We start from the raw sequence: 15,029 nt of genomic DNA on the forward strand, positions 1-15,029 counted from the left end.
TCTTTGTTGATGTCCTGTTTGATCACAATCATAAGATTGCGAAGACAAAAAGATTAAAGATTAATCTACCTTATATTACAGTTTTTGAAAGTTGAGGCCACATGTTGCAAATAAAGAGGATGTGAGTCCTCTTGTCAGAGGTGAATCAGATAGCCTTTGTTTTTCTGGGGCTGCCAGGACCCTACATAAAGACTACAGCCGAAACCCTGGAGCAGCAAGAGGGAGGGAGCCACAGGACGCCCTGGGCAGAGAAGAAAAATGAAGCTCAGCATGTCCAGCCTTCTGCTGCTGCTGCTGCTTTGGGACATAGGGTCCCCTAGCTTCCCACGGACTTTAGGGACACAGGGGCAGGATATGGAGATGGTCCAGGTTAATGCTGATTTTCACATGCCACCAACACAGGAGCATTACATTCTCATTTTTCCAAGGTCAAGGAGTAGAAGCTCAAGCAAGTGTGGGATGCATTCTAGGGTCAGTACTTTGTCTGAAACAGATCCCTTCATTAAAAAAAAAAAAAAAATCTACTTACCTGTCTATAGACTTTCCTTCAGAAGATGGAGGTAGAGAGAGTGTCCTGACTACCTTCACACCGACGCCCAGCAAAGCTAGACTTTGCCACCACGCCAACAGTAAGCCTATGAAATCACTCCCTTTGCAGACAGGTTTTTTTTCCTTTGTACTAAATCTTCAAGACAAAAGAATTTCTCTATCACCACAGTGAATTCCTAAAGATTTTCAGGAAAAAATAAGAAGGATTTCACATCCTGTGTTTCAATATCTTTTTCTTTATCAGAACTACCTACAGAAGTACTACAACTTAAAGACTGGAACCAACAAATCTGTGAGGCAGAGGAACGACAGGCTTAGAGGCTGAGAAGCTGAAGCAAATGCAGGCGTTCTTTGGGCTGAAGGTGACTGGAAAGGTCAACACGGACACCCTGAATCTGATGAAGCAGCCCAGATGTGGGGTGCCCGATGTGGCTCAGTACGTCCTCACTGATGGGAGCCAATGGGACCACACACATCTGACCTACAGGTAAGCAGACTGAGCGGCAGATGGAGATGCTATTTCCCATCAGAGCCGTGAGCCATGAGGTCCCATGTGTCTCTGTGTTCTTTGATTTTTAAGGATTGAAAATTACACACCAGATTTGCCGAGAGCAGAGGTAGACGTGCCATAGAGAAAGCCTTTCAGCTCTGGAGTAACGCCTCTCCCCTGACCTTCACCAAGGTCTTTGACGGTCTAGTGGACATAATGATTTCCTTGGTCTGGGGAGGTAAGCTCTTCCTGTCTCCTAAAACCATCCTAAACGTCACCTGAATGTCACCGCTGCTCCCAGACCTGCTCAGCTGCACCAAGGACAGAGTGTTCCTAACGGGCTGTTGATTTTATGGGCCAAAGGGAGGCCTCTTGGATGAAGAAGGCCTTTGGGCTCCTTGCAACTGTCCTCGCACCTCCTGGGGAAGCTACGTAGAAATGGGGATTTGTCTTTGCCTTGCTGTTTGTCACAGATCACAGAGACAACTCCCCCTTAAGTGGATTTCAAAACCATCTCCCTCATGCTTTCCCACCAAGAGACATTGGAGGAGATGTTCATTTTGATAAGGAAAAACATGTACCAATGATTTCAGAAGTGAGTCCACAAATTCCTCCAATTTTTCCCTTTCATGGGTCGAAGTTTTATCTGAAAGGACGCTTTAGTAAAATGAGCCAATGTTGTGATCAGCCTTAATAAACATAAGTTTTTATTAAAACTATAATTGTTTAGAAAGGTAATGGTAACTCCTTTGTGTCCATTTATTTAAAAATGTAAGGGAATATTATTTCTGCAAGTAATTTTTACCAATAAAATATGTTACTCTAAAAATGCTGCTACCATGTTTTATTTGTTTATTTATTTTTACATTTTTTAAGATTTAAATTCAATTTGTCAACATCTATTATAACACCCCATGCTCATTCCCTCAAGTGCCCTCCTCAAGTGCCTGTCACCCAGTTACCCCAACCCCCCACCCAACTCCCCTTCTGCAACCCTTTGTTCATTTCCCAGAGTTAGGAGTCTCTCATGCTTTGTCTCCCTCTCTAATTTTTCCTACTCAGTTCCCCTCCTTTTCCTTATAGTCCCTTTCACTATCTCTTATATTCCCCATATGAGTGAAACAATATGATGATTGTCCTTCTCCAATTGACTTACTTCACTCAGCATAATACCCTCCAGTTTCATCCATGTGGAAGCAAATGGAGTGTATTCGTCCTTTCTGATGGCTGAGTAATATTCCATTGTATATATAGACCACATCTTCTTTATCCATTCATCTGTTGAAGGACATTGTGGCTCCTTCCACAGTTTGGCTATTGTGGACATTGCTGCTGTGAACATTGGGATGCAGGTGACCTGGAATTTCACTACGTCAGTATCTTTGGGGCAAATACCCAGTAGTGCAATTGCTGGGTTGTAGGGTAGCTCTATTTTTGCTAGGATGTTTTAAATCATATCGTTGAATATATAATTACACACTAAAATTTTAAAATGGTTATTTTTGGTAAAGTGTACTTGAGGAATTTTTCTGGATACTTTCCTATATTATCTACATTTGCACAACTGGACATAATATAATATTTGTGAGCAGGAAAAAATAATAAAATGTTAATAGAATACTATTATTCCTCCAGAATATAATACTTTCTACCTTATGCTCTGATATTTATTGATCAAGGGGATTTTTCTTTGTTGGCTGACTTCATCCAAGAATTATATAGCCCAATCTCAGAGATTCATACTTTAATTAGCCTAACTAGAATTATGAAGGCCCTCTCGTGTCTTTGATTAAACATACACACACATATACACCCCATGCAGACAGACCACCAAAAGCATACCACAGTTGCACAAAGTCAACAGTAAAGCATCTGTAGTTTTGATACTTATATTTCCTTCTTGGGCTCCTCAAAACTGTATTCCAGTAATTGCAAACTTGTTTTGTTTGTCTTTTAAGACTCCAACTTGTATCTTGTTGCAGCACATGAAGTGGGCCATTCCCTTAGACTGTTGCATGATAATGACATTGGTTCTTGATGTTCCCCAGATACATCTACTTTGGAGATGTCCTACTGTCTCAGAAGGACATTGATGCCCCTCGGCACTCTATAGTGAGTGAGCACAAAGGAAAGCACCTTAGACCAGTGATTCAGGGTCTCTATGTGGGTTTCCGATAAAGAGCTACTAGCTGTATCCTTTTAAAAAGAGACTTCATTCTATGTGCTTTTGTGTTAACATCATTACCAACTTCTCTTGACTTCAGAACCTTTATTTATGCTTTAGTACATTCCAAAAATCCCATCCAGCCAAGACAACCACAAGTACCACAAGCCTGTGATAGCAAGTTAACATTTGATGCTATAGCCAAAATTTGTGGAGAATTATACTACTTTAAAAACAGGTTAAAAAAAAAAAGAAATTACCATGAACACTGACTTATGTTTTTAAGGTGTTCTGATATTTTGTTGAATTTTCTATATGTTTCTTTAGTAATATATTTTTAATTTGTAATTTTAATTAATAGCACAGTTGCATTAAATGATTTATTCTACAAAAGTTTTTATCACAGATAAACGTTGGCTCAGCTGAAAGAACATGTGACTCTCAATCTCAAAGCCATGAGTTTAAGCCCCACATTGGGTGTAGAAATTACTTTTAAAAAGGAATGAAAATATTTGTATCACAGATAAGTCATTCATTCACTAGAAAGTTCATGGAGTAAAAAGCATCGTACGGCCCCCACCCTACCACTAGCATACATACAAATATGTGAGTTAGGCAGAAAGGATTTTCCTTTTTGAAGAATAGAGACTTGTCAGTAGTGGAGCAATAATTGGTCTTCCAATTCCTTTCACATCTCATGTCTAGGATGAGAAACATCAGTGAGTTAGAACAAATCAGATCTTTCTGAACACCACTGCTCAAAGCAGATGTCTACACTATGCCTAGGGTGATGTAGGCTATTGCCCAGGAAGGAACACCCGGCTCAGTGTGCTCCTGAGGCGGGCGAGCTCAGTGGCTGAGAGCTGTCTACGGGGACTGTGTGCCAAAGCTGCAGGAGACTTTGACGGTGGGGGCAAGGGATGTGGCATGGACAGTGTCTGCTAAGGGGTTGACAAGGAGGACCCTTGCCCCGTACATATGCCCTCTGGTCCTTCCCAAGGCTGGTGGCTTGCTATAGGCTTCCATTTGGTCTCTGTGGTCTTAGAAACGCTCTGAAAACCCCTGAAATGGAAGAGTCTGGTTGGAGCAGTCTCTTACACCTCCGTTATCCTTGCTTGCTTCCATCGAGGATTTCTGTGAGATGAACTACCTTGTAGGTAAAGGACCCCGAATATCAGATGCAGCCCTTCTGTGAGTGTTAGACTCGTGTCCAGGGAGAAGGAATGCTGGAAATCAACCACAGCTTTGCTGCAACCAAGATATTTCCCTTTCTTTTAAATCAGGTTCTTCCTATGCACAAGTGCCTCCTACAAAATAGCAGAACGCAGTGTCATCTCCGACTTCTGGGAATCACTGTTAAATGCAGTTGGCACTGCTTATGGGGATGTTAACAGAGATCAAGTCTTTTTTTTTTTAAGGTATAGCTTCTGGGTTTTTTTGATCAATTTTTCTATGAGTTACATTTTTCATCGGGTTCTTTGGTTGAAAATTAACTGGGCCGATCAAATAAGTCAAGAATCTCGAAACAGATCTAACATATATACAGTGAAAATCAGGGGAATTTCTATACACATGATGTCTTAAACTGCCTTTTTGTGAGATTTTTGGTGAGTGACATGAAGTTATGTAGATACCATAGCTTCATGATGTAAAGATGAATCAACATGCTGGAGGAGCTCCGCAAACAAGAACCCAGGCCAGACAAGACCTGAGAGGTGTTGTCCAGTGAGAGGAACTACTCCTCACCTGTGTGTGTGGCCTGGCTGCCCCTGCAGCACCACATGGACCCCCACACACTCCCTGCGCAGCTGGGGAAGGGAGCCATTCTGGAGAGGTGCCCAGCTCTGGGGCTCTCCACATGACAATAAAACTCTCCACCCACCTCTCATGAATGCAAGTCCGGAGGGAAGCCTGCCTACTGTCCTCCAGAGTCCCAGGCTAAGTTTTCTATTGGTTCTTTGGTTGACAGATAGTAAATATTGGGCCTTTAACGGGGAGCAGATGCTGCAAGGATATCCCAGGGACATCCACTACTCCTTGGGCTTCCCGCAGAGGGTAAAGAAAATCAACGCTGCTGTTCATGAGGATGATACTAGGAAAACGTACTTCTTTGTTGCCAATGAGTATTGGAGGTAACTACAGACCCTTGGAAGTCAGAGTCAGATCACTCCGTGGAAGGAGAGTTGCCTTTTAAAATTCCAATTGAATTTTTGGAAATTCTTGCGGCACCTGGGTGTCTCAGGTCATGATCTCAGGGTCCTAGGGTCCAGTGCCACATCGTCAGGCTCCCTGCTCAGCCAGGAATCTGCTTCTTCCTCTCCCTCTGCCTCTCCCCACCCCCTGCTCATACTCTCTCTCCCTATTTCTCTCTCCTTTTCTCTCTCTTTCTCTCTCTTTTTCTCTCTCTCTCTAAGTAAATAAAATCTATGAAATTATTCTCAAACTGTGTGGAACCTCCAACCTCCCTTGGTGAATGGTGCCAGAGCGAGCATCCACTAGTTTCCTACCTGTTATCATCACACTACACCTGTCCTTGGAAGACAGGGATTTATAGGATGGCATTTAAAAGGGAGATAAAAAGCAGAAGCATCCAAAGGGAAATTTCTTCCCCACAGTGGGCAGATAGGGCAGACAGTGGAGTCAGAATTTGAATCATATTTTTAGAATTGATGTCACTCTGGGGATGGTCTACTCGGTTCCAGTCTCCCATAACCCTGTTGAACTGGGACCCTCCAGTTAAAAGCTCCCATTATTTTCATACCAGCAATGTATCTACTCATAACTGTTTAAAGCAGTCATTGGTTTTCTACAAAATGAAAATAAAGGTAGACCCTATCTCTCAGATTTATAGCAAAGATTGAATGAATCAGTACATGCAAACCACTCAGAACAGTGACTTCACACTTAGTGTTGAGTGTGATTTATTGTTATTATATTAATCACACATTCTGATTTTCCTATTAATTTTTTTACAAGGTGTGATGAAAACACATGGTCTATGGATACAGGTTTTCCCAAAGGGATAGCTCATGGGTTTCCTAGAATTGGCAAAAAAGTTGATGCTCTCTTCCAAGAGGGAGGTAAAGGCCATCCAGTTTCTCCATTTTGCTGCCATAGAAATGACACATGGACTGTTCCTTAGATCTGAGAGCGAATTGCATATGTAAAAATGTATATTTTTTCAAGAGTCCATGTGTAAAATCATTGTTTATTTGTCTAACATAATCACTATCTCTCATTTTATTTCTAGGATTTTTCTATTTCTTTCATGGAAAAAGGCAATACAAATTTTATCCTAAAAAGAAACAAATTTTGACCCTCTTGAAAACCAACAGCTGGTTCAAATGTAGAAATAAATGATGATTGACTATCACAAAGGAGAAAAGAAAAAAAATACTTCTAATCAACCTGGGAGAGATGCTTTTCTGAGGACACAGATACTTTCCTATTTTATTTTCATCTCTTGGCAACACTGAGCAACAGACATATGAGTACAAGCTTGTTTAACCTCCATCTGAAGAAAGTCTGTGTTAGCAAGACTGTACCTCTTTAGGAACTTCCACAATTTAGCTTTGAGTCATCACTGAGGACCTCACGGTCATAGTTCGTCCTTAGGTTTACCTAGAGAAAAGCTTTTGTTACTATTCTATGATATTCTAAGTGATTATGCTTCTCATAATAACCACATTCTCAGTAGTTATGTCTCTAGGTTGAACAAATTCACTATGCAAGTCAGTGGGAAGATAGGATGTACAACATTTCAAGTACTTCGCATGGCATATGCATTACATGAGGGAAAGGGGCTGCTATTGACCCTCCTCTCTTGTTTGGATTTCAATCTAAGCCTTTAAGTCAAATGATGGGAGGGATTGTAGAACCCAGGGGGCTCATCTGGTAGAGCACATGACTCATGGTATCAGGGTTGTGAGTTCAAGCTCCAAGTTGGGCACAGAGCTTACTTGAAAAAACTTTAAAAATAAATTAAAATGAGCAGCTTTTAAAATATAATGATAACAGAAGAGATTTATTGAGCTTTGGCTGTAGGGGTTGTGGCAGGAGCACTGGATAAAGACTTCTCAGCTATTTTCCTAGCTAACATCATAAAGTTAGGGGATTATCCCTGAGTATTAGGGTGCTGGGTCTTGTTTCCCAGGGAGTTTCCATACAGAATTCCTGGGGTGGGCTTCAAGTTACATTATGCATGTATAAATTTGCAGAGTCTCACTATTGCTGCTGAAAAAGAATCAATACTATGCAAAGTATCTTTTTTGCTCATACAAATTCTTTCTCATAGGTTTTCTGGTGGAGGTTAAGAATATCTTGATTTTATAGTGAATGATTTGTATAATGTTTGTTGTTGAGTACCATTTGTTTTTCTGTTTACTGTGATAATAAACACACACTCAGAAATTCTGGGCAAGATGCCACCCAGCTGTGAGTTCCTTCCCATGAACCAGCGCCATGAAGTAAGGGGAGGTTAGGCATCCTAGAGCCAGACACAAACGGGGAGAAAACCTGAGTGAGCAGACAGACCCAGCTGGCACGGGGGAGGCCCAGCTTCCCCTAAGTGGGGCAGGCTCTGGGAATCACGTTCTGCTGGTATCCCCTTCGCTCTCACGCAAGGCTGTGGATCTGGTGTCTGCATGGCCAGCCTGAAAGGCAGCAGGACCACAAGAGACAACAGATAAGATCAGGGTGGTAACCCTACGTCGAAGACAACAGAAGCTCAGGTCCCTACAAGGTGCTACAAGCTCTGCTCCCTTTGTACCTCATTCCCTAGGATTCTCCCCTCTTGTGGCTTCATTCCGGCTGTGCCAACTTCTGTGCTGGTTTTCAAACACGTGAGGAGTATTCGGACCTTGGGGCCTTTTCACTGAGTCTCCCTCAGATGTTTGCATGGTTAAGTCCCATCCCTCTTCTCCAGCGATGCTCAAACGTCCTTCTCAGTGAGACCTTCACTGGCTTCCTCTTTTACTATTACCATGTATGCCTGCCCTCCCCACATACATAAACATACTCTCGGTTGTCCTACACAACACTGCAATTATCCCTGATCCCCTAACATCTTCTGCATTGTCTGTAACCTCTCATTCCCTCTACTGCTCACTGCCTGTCTGCCTCTTAGTGGATGCTCCATGAGAACAGGGGCCATTGTTAGTTTTGGTTCGACTTTTGTTATTGTTTTTCTGACTTACTTATATAATTCAAGAAACAAGTAGGTGCTCAAAAAAAGTAATAAATTAATATAGAAGTGATGCAGGATGCCAGCAAAACTGGGAAGTCATGTTGACCAGCTCCTGAATGCTTCTATACTTCCATTCTCCTGAGCACAGACCAGAAAATCAGACATAGCAGCAGCCCCCAGAAATGCTCAGAGCCTGAGAAAGAATTTCTGAGTGGTTCCTGACAGGGAGGACCCACTGATGGACATAAGAAATGAGAGCAGTTTGTGCAGACTTTCTCACCAAACATCCTGCCCAAAGCTGCTTCCATTCTATGTTGATCCATCTCACGGAGAACAAACCAGGACCCAGGACTTAACCCATTTACAGAGGCCAGGGAAAGTGACAGTTCCATGGAAATATGAGATCACAGGGAAAATATGTATTTGTAATACATATGTCTGACAAAGGACTTGACCCAGTATATATAAAAAGTTCCTGCAAATCAATAATAACATGACAAATTATCCAGTTAAAAATACACAGAAGACTTAATCAAACTAGTCATAAAGATATATAGGGGTGCCTGGGGGGCTCAGTGGTTGAGCATCTGCCTTTGGCTCAGGGCATGATCCCGGGGTCCTGGGATCGAGTCCCACATCAGGCTCCCTGCAGGGAGCCTGCTTCTCCCTCTGCCTGGGTCTCTGCCTCTCTCTCCGTGTCTCTCATGAATAAATAAATAAAATCTTTAAAAAGAAGACATAAATGGCCAATAAACACATGAAAAAAGTACTTAACATCATTAGTTATCAAGAAAAGAAAATTCATATAAGGTATTTCTATAATACCACTAAACATATTCATATTAATGACTGACAACACCAAACGAGGAGCTGGAACGCTTATACGTCTCCTACCATATAGAAGTTGTTCACAAAGTTCAATATTTACCTACCCTATGACCTCTTCTGCATATTTTTCTGGAATAAATTCAAACACAAACACACAAGAAGCTTGTTTAAGAAGGTTCTTTATGCATGGTAGCCTATTCTGCAAACAGTACCTTCATATAATACAATACTATAGAAAAATGACAGTGAATGATCTACTAGTACACACAATAGCATAGATTAATCTGAAAACCATTATTCCACACAAAAGAGTACATCCTCTTGCTTCTGTGTATATGAACTTCATGACTAGGAAAATAGTTTAAAGGGAAATACATCAGAACAGCAGTTGGCTCTGAGGAAGGATTAAGACTGAGTGAGAAAGAGCATAGAGAACTTTCTAGGGCGATGGAAACATTCTAGTTCTTCATCAGGCGTGGGTTACATGGGCATGTATGTTTGTAAAGTTCACTGGATTATGCACTTAGGATTGTACACTTCACTGTATACAGTATCTCAAAAATATATAAATGAAATAGAAACTAGCAGAAAAAGGAAGTCTTAATCATTATATAACCACTAAAACAATTAAAAATAGTAGTTTACAAATCTCCCCACAAACACCAGCCCAAATAGTTTTATTCATTTGTTTTGTTAAAAGTTCCATTTCAAGGAATAGATCAACCCAGTCTTGCTTAAACTCTTTCAGAGAAAACACTATATTCTATTGTCATCACATAACACACAGGGAGGAACTATAGTCATGGTCCTATTAATACTACAAATAGGAGAAGTCTGCCTGCATCAGTGATACTTTTTCAACAGAGTCCTGGAGGTCTGGCCAAAAATCAGGACAAGAAAACTAATGGGAAAAATTTTAAATAACATCACATATAAAGGTCAAAAGGGAAGTTCAAAATACCATTATTTGTAGCTAATTCGATCACTTATACAGAAAAGCCCAGTAGAAACAAAACTCTTCAGACAAGATGGACACTTCAGTATCTCCAAATATAACATCAACATATCAAAATCATTTATATTCCTATACAATCACAATAAACAAGTAGATAAAATATTGAAAATAAAATACTAACAGCTACAGCAAAATCTATGATATATGTAGGAAATAATCTGGTAAAAACAGAAAAATAGTAGATAGCTCAATAAATAAAAGAGACCCTCCATCCAACAATATAAACATGTGGCATGAGCAAGACATAAACTTTTATTGCTTTAGGGCACATTAAGTTATAATTCAGGGCTTATAATCATAGAATAATTTTCCCTATCCTCTCTGCTATAAACCGAGTACAAAATTAAACTTTGAATGGATTTAAGATCTCAATGTGAAAGACAAAACCATAAAAATAATTGAAAAAAAAGAGTAGAATATTTTTGCCACCTTAACATGGGAAAGAATATCTCAGCACCAAAAAAGCAGAAGCCATTCAGGGTAGAGCTGATAGGTTTGACTACATCAAAATTTAAAAATTTATACCTGGGTAGCCAAGAGCATATAAAGACATATCCAGTCTAATATCAATCAGAGAAATATTAATTAAAGAAAACAAGATATAAATTCCTACCCATCAAAATGGCAGAACTTAGAAGTTTTGATAACATTAAGTGCTGATAAAAACATGGGGAAAATGAACATTCATTCACAGCTGGTGGGAGAGTTCACTGGTACAACCATGGTGAAGCACCATCCATCTGCACTGTAAGAATGCCTCTGCCTGAATCCCAGTAATTCCACTCCTGGGTGTTAATTCGGACCACGGTGCGCAGGAGACTGGTGCACCATTAAAGCATCGTTGGCAACAACCAGGAGCAAGCGGCAGCCTGGATGGCCCTAGGTTGGGAACTGACAAACAGGACATGAAACACATACGTATGTGATCAGAACGTCATGCAGCAGTGAGAGGTGGGACTCTGGGAAGCCTTAGAGCAACAGGAACTGACTCAAAGCAAAAGTATTAACCAAAGAGTAAGACACAGAATGAAACATGAAATCCAAGGCCATTTATGAAAATATAAAGTTTATATAGAAATAATCCTATATACTTTTCAAGAAATACATGAAAATTTAAATGAACATTTGGAAAGAAAAGTAGAAGGAAATATGTATTAAATACATTAGATATTGGTTTTTTGTTTTGTGTTCAGTTTTTTTTAAGTTTTTATTTAAATTCCAATGAGTTAGCATATAGTGTGATAGGTGTACAATACAGTGACTCAACACTTCCCTACAACACCCAATGCTCATCACAACAGGTGCGTCCTTCATCCCCATGACCTGTTTCCCTCCCCGCCCCCCACCTCCTCTTTGGTGACCTCAGTGTGTTCTTTATAATTCAGAGTCTGGCTTTTTCTTTATCTCGTTCTTTCTTAGATTGTTTTTTCCGCCATATTCCACATATGAGTGAAATCATATGGTATTTGTCCTTCTTTAAATGACTTATTTCACTTAGCACAATACCCTCTAGTTCCATCCACATCCTCACAAATGGCAAGATTTCATTCTTTTTTGTGGCTGAGTAATACTCCATCGTACAGGGGAAGGTCTTTTAGCTGTGATTTGAGGAAAGAGGAAAACAGTGATAAAAATAACAAAAGGAGTCATGTATAGACTAATGAGGATAGTTTATCCTGAATTGATGACTGTGATTAACAAAATGAATATCTGAGTTAGAAAAAAAAAAAAACAAGGAAAATACTACAAATGGAAAAGGATGGAGAAGGAAAGGGAGAAAGGAAAATTGGAAGAAAATTTAAAAAGCCCTAGGCATTCTAAAAATAAAGCAGAAATCATTTGTAATCTTAGCACCCAACAATAAGCACCATTAACATTTTGGGTCATAAACCTCTGATATTTTAATGCTTATGTTTTTTTCTCTAAATATAAAAATATATCATACACATGTTTTATTGCCTGGATTTTCCACATAGTCGAATGTCATGATATTAAGTAGTTTGTATTGTATTAAAATTTTTTTTTTTTAATTTTTATTTATTTATGATAGTCACAGAGAGATAGAGAGAGAGGCAGAGACACAGGCAGAGGGAGAAGCAGGCTCCATGCACCGGGAGCCCGACGTGGGATTCGATCCCGGGTCTCCAGGATCGCGCCCTGGGCCAAAGGCAGGCGCCAAACCGCTGCGCCACCCAGGGATCCCAGTTTGTATTGTATTAAGTGAAAAAGTACTTACTGATCGCCAATGATGTGGACACTCTGTTTTAGGTATTTTGGATTCCTTGGCAAAGTAGTGAGAGCTATTTTCGTGGGGTTCACACTTCTGTTCATGGGAGACGGATAAAGAGTAAACACATATTAAAAATAGAGTATGTGGGAAGATGACAAACATTACGGGGGAACAGCACATAGGATGAGGGGCATGCAGGGCAGTGGAGAGGGGTGCTAGTGATCTCTAGCATGGCCAGTAGTCAGGTTCGCATTCACTGAGCAGATGTCCCACAGGGAAGGCTTGGGGGAGCAGCACCCCTGAACAGCTCAGGAAAAGTACATGGCCAGGGCAGGGGCCTCAAGATAGGGCCTGCTCCACAGGGGCAAGGGAAAGCCAGGAGGATGCCAGGCATAGAGACACGGGAAAGACACGGGCCTGAGCAGAAAGGTCCTTTGAGGCCACTGTCTGGATATGCTCAGTGTCCAGCACACACGGTGGAGGAGCCAGAACGCAAGCAGGAGGCCTGTTGTCCTGGCAACGGCCGCTGCTGTTTCCCAGCCTGCTCCTTCAGGCCTCTGCACAAACACCAGCCTCTTGCAGGTGCTCCTGGGCCTCTTCACAGTTGATGTAGGTACTGAGCACGTCTTCAACTGTCACCTAACAGAGCTTTTTTTTCTGCCATTTCCTCCGCAAACTGTGACGCGTCCAGACTTTGGGAAGCATCCTCCCCCAGCCTATGAGGTCCACCTGCAACCCATCATCCCCCAAACTCGTTGAGAAGCTGCTCTCCAGGGAGAAAGCTGGACACACTGGTGCACCATCTCGTGGCCTCCCAGAGTGGTCCCAGCTGCTGTAGGGCAAGTGCGTCAAGCGCGTTCAACCACAGAGGGCCTGCCAGGGACCTTCTAAGGCCGCGACCGCAGCCTGACATTAAGAAGATGCTCTTCAGTGACTGCAGGACCAAACTGTGACCACTGGGTGAAGTTTCCCACCCAGCGGTTTCGCCTACAGCAAACCACACTTTAATGAGCTCTGGCTGGGTCCGTGATGTGCCGCCCGTTCAATCCCCGGCGTCCTTCTGGCCTTCCCTACTGAAGGAGCTAGTGGCCGAGGGTTCTGCCTCTGTCCGCAGCCGCGGCCCGCACACCTGCCCAGGTGGACTCGGGGCGCCCTCTCCTGGCCTGGCGTGGCCGCGTCCTGCGCAGCTGCAGCCCCGCAGCTCCCGGGGCCTGGGGATGGCCTGTGGGCGTGTCCGCCCGGGAGCCCAGCCCGGGAGCCTCCGACAGCTTGCAGCAGGGGACACTGCGGTCACAGACGCTTCTCCTGCCCTGCCCGTGCCCCCCCCCACCCCGTCCACTCCTGCCCGCCCACGCTGGGGCCGCCACACCTGCTCCTCTGGCCTCATCTGCCTGCTGGACCTGCTCCACCCATAGGACAAGAGCCCCCACTTGGTCGGCAGGTGTGCGACGCGGGGGCTGCCCCCGCAGACGGCCCGTGCTGCCTCGGTCCTCCTGTCTTCCCCATCCGACTCACGCAAGGACGGCTGGGTCTCCTCGTCGTGGGGGAGGACTTGTGGCTGCCGGTGAAGACCAGCTCTCCCCCAGACCCCGACCCCCTCCCTGTTCTCCTGCCCGCCCCTCCCCACAGCTCTGCCCCAGATGCTGCGGCCAGGGTCGGCTGTACTGACTCAGTGACTGCTGCCGGGTCCCCTGCTCATGGTGCTGACGTCCCTCCTCTGTCTGCCTCCAGCTCCCTGCCCTGCCTGCTGCTCCGTGTGAGAGCCTTGGGGATGCCCACACACTCATTCACCCCGATCTCTGTGCCAAATCCATCATCGTCCAGAATTCACCTGCAAGGCCAGTCCATCCAGGCAGGCTTCATGGGCTCCCCTGGGAGGATGAGACTGTTCCTTGTCCTATACCATTGTGGCCTGTGTCCTCTGTTCACCATCTTTTGCAGCAGAGCCCCTCAGTCCTGCTGGCACCATGTGGGCCCAGGCGCCACTCCAGAGATTCTTTTTTTTTTTTTTTTTTTCAGAGATTCTGACTCAGCGGTTGGAGCGGAGCCCGTTTATCTGTCTTTAATCCAGATTCTGATGAAGAGCCAAGACGCAGAGCCATGGTCTTGTTTTGAATTTTTCCTCCCTGAGCCAGCAAAGGGCACACCCAGAAGGATCGATAGGAGGGTATGTTTGATGGGCTCTACAAACCTTATTCTCATTACCTTAAAGATGCAGATAATAACCAGAAGTCCTCGGGCTGCTGTGGGGCCGAAGGGACCTGGTCCAGACGCTTTGCACACACGTGCAGTTCCCCCAACAGCGTACGGCCAGCCCTGCTGCTGCTGTGATTTTACCGTGACCGCCGGTGCTCTGCCCAGGGGTGTCTGACTCACCCAAGTGTGTCCGGTTGCACTGAGCGCCGGGCACAGAGGGAAATGGCATGGAAGCGATTTCATCACCCAGTGGCTTAACTGTGAACACTTCCCTTTCTGGAAAAGAAAAGCTTTCCTACCACACTAACTCCACTCGCAGGACAGACAATGGCCTCCCCGCAGGAGGACACCATACTGGAGGCCCACACCAGC

At 43.5% G+C, this 15,029-nt stretch overlaps 1 long non-coding RNA gene and 1 pseudogene across 1 annotated transcript; one reads left to right on the forward strand and one right to left on the reverse strand.

Moving 5' to 3' along the window:
* Positions 1–270: 270 nt before the first annotated feature.
* Positions 271–5,339, forward strand: LOC112925906 (interstitial collagenase-like; annotated as a pseudogene).
* A 4,040-nt stretch (positions 5,340–9,379) lies between these two features.
* On the reverse strand, positions 9,380–14,858 carry LOC112925874 (uncharacterized). Its single transcript, XR_003236222.2, has 3 exons — positions 14,667–14,858; positions 12,468–12,554; positions 9,380–11,829 (listed from the first exon to the last, which is right to left on the reverse strand). It is a non-coding gene; the product is annotated as an uncharacterized lncRNA (long non-coding RNA).
* Positions 14,859–15,029: the final 171 nt, after the last annotated feature.

The sequence above is a fragment of the Vulpes vulpes genome, chromosome 12 (genome assembly GCF_048418805.1).
Source record: "Vulpes vulpes isolate BD-2025 chromosome 12, VulVul3, whole genome shotgun sequence".
Classification (NCBI taxonomy): domain Eukaryota; kingdom Metazoa; phylum Chordata; class Mammalia; order Carnivora; family Canidae; genus Vulpes; species Vulpes vulpes.